Here is a 5776-nt window from a genome sequence, read left to right on the forward strand (position 1 = left end):
CCTCCCCCCCAGCAGACCAGGGAGACGCGGAGCGGCTTTTCTCAGCAGACACTTCAGCTTGAGAATAAAGGACTAAGGGAAGTGAGGTGTGGGAGAATAAAACTGAGCTCTGGAGAAATGTTTGGGTCGAGTTTCCCCTACAATATGTACCAGTTCCGACTTACATACAAATTCAACTTAAGAACAAACCTACAGTCCCTATCTTGTACGTAACCCGGGGACTGCCTGTAGTTGCTTTCTCCCCTCCCCCCGCTGCCTCTATCAGAGGCCTGTGCAGGGGGGAGCCAGCTTAAAAGGGACACGCCTTTGCTTTTTAAATGTATTAAAAGCTGATGTTTAAAAGGCAGAGCTGCAGTGGGGTGAATTCCCAGGTGGGAGCAAATCCCACTGTGGCTCCCCACTTATCAACTAATTGACTAGTCGATTAAATTAAACTTAACATCCCTAGGCTGGGGGAGGGGTTGGGGTTCAGACTCTGGTCTTGAGTCAAGGAGTTTGGGAGGGGCTCCAGGCTTAGCCCAGGGAGGGGCACTGGAGTCTGGGAGGGGCTTCAGGGTGCAAGTCCTATGAAGGAGTTTGGGTGCAGGGGGACTCACATTTGGGGGCAGGAGATTTGTGGGTAATGAATCTGAGGAACTGTCCCGGATTGAAGTGTCATTAGAGAAGGTTTTGGAACAAATAGAAAAACTTAACGTTAACAAATCTCCGGGACCGGATGGCATTCATCCAAGGGTTCTAAAAGAACTCAAATGGGAAATTGCTGAGCTATTATCTATGGTTTGTAACCTATCCTTTAAATCGGCTTCCGTAACTAATGACTGGAAGGTAGCCAACGTGACACCAATATTTAAAAAGGGCTGTAGAGGCAATCCTGGCTATTACAGACCAGTAAGTCTAACTTCAGTACCGGGCAAATTAGTCGAAACAATAGTAAAGAATAAAATAGTGAAGCATGTAGAAGAACATAATTTGTTGGACAAAAGTCAACATGGTTTTTGTAAAGGGAAAACCTGTCTTACTAATCTGTTAAGAGTTCTTTGAAGGGGTTAACAAACATGCGGACAAGGGGGATCCAGTAGATATAGTATACTTGGATTTTCAGAAAGCCTTTGACAAGGTCCCTCACCAAAGGCTCTTGTGTAAATTACATGGCCATGGGATAAGAGGGAAGGTTCTTTCTTGGATTGAGAACTGGTTAAAAGACAGGAAACAAAGGGTAGGAATAAATAGTAAATTTTCAGATTGGCGAGGGGTAACTAGTGGTGTACCCCAAGGGTCAGTCCTGGGACCAATCCTTTTCAGCTTATTCATAAATGATCTGGAGAAAGGGGTAAGTAGTGAGGTAGTAAAGTTTGCAGATGATACAAAAGTGTTTAGGATAGTCAAGACAGAAGCAGACTGTGAAGGACTCCAAGAAGATCTCACCAAACTGAGTGATTGGGCAACAAAATGGCAAATGAAATGTAATGTGGATAAGTGTAAAGTAATGCACATCGGGAAAAATAACCCCAACTATACATACAGTATGATGGGGGCTAATTTGGCTACGACAAATCAGGAAAGAGATCTTGGAGTTATTGCGGACAGTTCTCTGAAAACTTCCACGCAGTGTGCAGCGGTGGTCAAAAAGGCAAATAGGATGTTAGGAATTATTAGGAAAGGGATAGAAAATAAGACCCAGAATATCTTACTGCCCCTGTATAAAACTATGGTACGCCCACATCTTGAATACTGTGTACAGATGTGGTCTCCTCACCTCAAAAAAGATTTTGGCCTTGGAAAGGGTTCAGAAAAGGGCAACTAAAATGATTAGGGGTTTGGAACGGGTCCCATATGAGGAGAGGTTAAAGCGACTGGGACTTTTCAGTTTAGAAAAGAGGAGACTGAGGGGGGATATGATAGAGGTACATAAAATCATGAGTGGTGTGGAGAGGTCCAATAAAGAAAAGTTATTTATTAGTTCCCTAAATAGAAGAACTAGAGGACACCAAATGAAATTAATGGATAGCAGGTTTAAAACTAATAAAAGAAAGTTCTTCACACAGTGTGTACTCAACCTGTGGAACTCCTTGCCAGAGGAGGCTGTGAAGGCTAGGACTATAATAGAGTTTAAAGAGAAGCTAGATAATTTTATGGAGGTTAGGTCCATAAAAGACTATTAGCCAGGGGATAAAATGGTGTCCTTGGCCTCTGTCTGTCAGAGGCTGGAGAAGGATGGCAGGAGACAAATTGCTTGATCATTGTCTTCGGTCCACCCTCTCTGGGGCACCTGGTGCTGGCCGCTGTCGGTAGACAGGATACTGGGCTAGATGGACCTTTGGTCTGACCCAGTACCGCCGTTCCTATGTTCTTATGATTGGGTGTAGGAGAAAGTTCAGGGCAGGGACAATCAAAAACCAAAAATAACCCACTCTGCAAGCAGTAAAAGTAGTAACAACCCCTCCCTGTATGTGTTGGGTTAGGAGAGGAATGTGAACGACAGTGTGTGTTTGCGAGAATGACACACACACACAGTGTGAGTGACAGAGATTTGCATTGCCAAGCTCCTCCTCCTGTGCCACGAGCACATGGCACTTAAGAGTGAAAGTGCCACATGCTTCTTGCCTGGTAGGGGCAGGAACTGAGTGATTTCCCATGATCCCCCACCTTCACTGACCTGGGGGTGGGGAGAACACACAAAGTCTCCTCCTGCCACCAAGGGCGCAGGTGCCTAGAGGGAACTGCCAGCTGTTTAGCTGGCAGTTCTCTCTAGGTGGGGAAGACTTCATGTGTTCCCCCACCCCCAGGCCACTCAGGGCCCATGGGCAGGGAAGCATAGAAGTGTCCTGGCCTTGCCCCTTCTGGGGAGGCTTGGGACCAGTTAAATTAGTGAAGTGGCCCCATCTAAAATTATTGCCTATCCCTCTGTTAGGGTCTCAATTCCAATAAGTCAACTGTACAGCAATGGCCAAATGTTTAACTAGTACTATGCATGCAACATAGCTGAAGTGAATTTGTATAAAGTAGTTATAAAACTGCTCAGTTGCAGACATTTAAACAAAAATGCTCTCTCCCCCCAAAACCCTATTGAATGTCCACAGGATCAAGAATAAGTCAATATTACTTGCTTTAAATATGTAAAGGATTGAAGAACATAACACTTCCTCCTCTGAAATGGATACAGAAACATGACCAAAGAATTCTCCCTTCTAGAATCTAAGTTACTGAGGAATTTTGACACACATATGCCCAACAACTTGATCATATCTAATTTTTTCCATCCTTCTGTTCTGAAGCCATTGCTTTGAGCTGTGCCAAATAGTGTTCATAGGGAAGAAAGTGTTAAAATTAGTAATTGACCCACATTCATAGAGTCACTCTCACATTCTTTGTAGATTCATGACCTACTGGTTTGCACCTTTGTCAGGTCCATATGCTTCAAGTCTGTAATGTGGGTTGATGTAGTTTTACCAAGTTTTGAGGTCTCTCGGGGCTTCAGATAGTTTCCTAGATAGATAGTATGAAATATCTGGGAGATAAGTTTGTCTCTTTAGCAACAGCAGAACAGGTCTCATACATCCATTATAAGACATTGTTTTCTTTTTTAGAAATAAGATTCCTTTGGTTTCTAGGGAATACAGTAAGGGCATTCTGTACAGCTGCAGGACTTTCATTGTACTGGATCTATTGCCTGCTACCAATACAAAATTCTGCCTCAGCAGGGTAGGCACGGCAACCATTTTCTTTTAACCTGCACTGTTTTTTGGTCCAAGACACTTTCTTCTACATTATACAAAAACAGTGTAGCTGAACAGACTGTTGTGGAATTAATGCTTAAGTTCTCTGTAATGCTTTGTCCCCTTAAATATGCCACCAAAAAAGTCTCCATTCTCTCTGAATATTGTCCTCCAGCTGGCCCGTTATAAGATACTGTATGCTTTCATATTTCACATATACATTTATATTAATTTTAAAGCTACAACTTAGTAGTGGTACTACTTCTGTTTTAAAATGAATCAGCTTAAAACTTGAGAAAATATTTTCCATCAAGATGAGACAGCAGAAGTTAATACAACACCTCTGTTATAGAAATCATGTTACTTTTATTCTAACTCATAAAACTGACAGAGACATTGGAAAATTTCAATAGCTTTATTTAGCATGCCAAAACCCAAACATTAAAAAAAATTCTATAAACAAGCAAAATATTTAAATACCATAATTTAATGTAAACCAGATCTTAAAAAAAGATTTAATACTGCAATCAAATAGGCTATTTACACACAGAGAAGATGGAACTACCGCCCCACAGGTGTCCAAAATTAAACTAATCTGATTTCCATAATTTATTTAAAAAGTCACCCATCTCCATGTTGGTCATTAGTAAACAATTTTAGTTCCGTACAAGATTCACCTCTCCGTGTTACATTCAAAGCAAGGGAGTGCAACACCCTGAATTTTCTGGTAGTCAATCAAGACCTGTTCTTACTAGTAAAAGATTCAGAGAGGTAAGGCTGTAAATCTTACTGTCACATTTATTGCGGGTCAATGCAATTACAATAGAAGAAAATGTAGAAGCTATATTTTGAAAAAATAAAGCTTTATATAAACCACAAGACAAAATGTCATTTTAATAAGATCAGAAAGGCCAAGCATAAGTTCTTTAACTTGTTACATTTAATAGAACCCTTAAAACTTTTAAAGCTAAAAAAATATTTTTTGTAATTTGGAATCATTCCAGCATATGAGAAAGAGCACTTATTGTCTTAGTAGAGGAAAGACTATTTTTAATAAGGGTTTTAAGCAAAGGCTTTTGTTTAGCCATGTAAACCAAGTTTGCAGACTTTTGGCCAGTGAATTTAAAATTGTGCTTGTGTAGAGTCTTCGAAGAACAGCATAGTTCTGCAAGTTATAATGGATTAGCATGAATATTTGATCTTTATATTTAAAAAAACAAGCATTATTTCTTTATTGCAAATAGTATCTGCACACTGTAGCAACACATTTTAATTGAGGAACACAATTTAAAACAGGGGTTGAGTTGGTTCAAGAGACTGGTAGTGGAATATTGAGCATTACAACTTTCAGTCATTGGCACGAATCCAGGGCAGACTGGACATGACCAGAAATTATTTGACAACCATGTAATGGCCTGTATGTGAAATGACTGAGCTGCACACATTTCCTAGATGAAAGAAATCCACATAAACAGTAATTAAAAAAAGACACCATGGCAATTGGCAGCCTGTTGGCAGGCTCAGAAGAGACCACTATTTGTGTTGGCATGAAGAGTAAACTATGTCCACCCCTCCCCCAGGTGATTTTGTCAGTGATGCGGCACATAGGCTTGGTACTGTGTAGCCAGAGGGAGTGCTTTAACTCTAGTGCAGTGCAAAGAATTATCTCTGGAGCTGTCTGTCTCCAGGGTGCACCTGCCTGGTCTGGGACACACTGATGTTGTTGGACCAAAGAGCCTCAGTGCCTAGGAAGAGGGGGCAGTTGGGAGTGGTGGCTGGCAGCCCATCAGGAGCAGAGCTGGTCTCGTGGGCCGTGGCTCAGAGCCCAGCTACAGGGTTGGGAGCAGAATCGGTCCTATGGGCAAAGGGCCAGCGGCCTGAAGGGGGGAGGGGCTGGGCAGGACCAAAGCAGGATTCAGGTCAAGGGACCAGGAACAGAGCCAGTTCTGCAGCTTGGAGGGAGGGGAAAGGCAGGATCAGAGCAGGAGTTTGGCTGATGGCTGCCCCCCAATCAGCCCATAAGCTGGTTGGAGGGGCCAGGAACAGAGCAGGAGCTCAGC

The 5776-nt window shown here is 42.3% G+C and overlaps 1 protein-coding gene across 2 annotated transcripts in view; it reads right to left on the bottom strand.

The window, feature by feature from the left end:
* Positions 1 to 4116: 4116 nt before the first annotated feature.
* PRRG1 (proline rich and Gla domain 1) overlaps positions 4117 to 5776 on the bottom strand; it is a 48546-nt gene continuing 46886 nt past the window's right edge. For both annotated transcript variants that reach the window (XM_075913259.1, XM_075913260.1), the window contains exon 4: positions 4117 to 5776. This exon is cut by the window's right edge and continues 2084 nt beyond it. The gene's annotated coding sequence lies outside the window, so the exon portion shown is untranslated.

This window comes from Pelodiscus sinensis, chromosome 1 (genome assembly GCF_049634645.1).
Source record: "Pelodiscus sinensis isolate JC-2024 chromosome 1, ASM4963464v1, whole genome shotgun sequence".
Classification (NCBI taxonomy): domain Eukaryota; kingdom Metazoa; phylum Chordata; order Testudines; family Trionychidae; genus Pelodiscus; species Pelodiscus sinensis.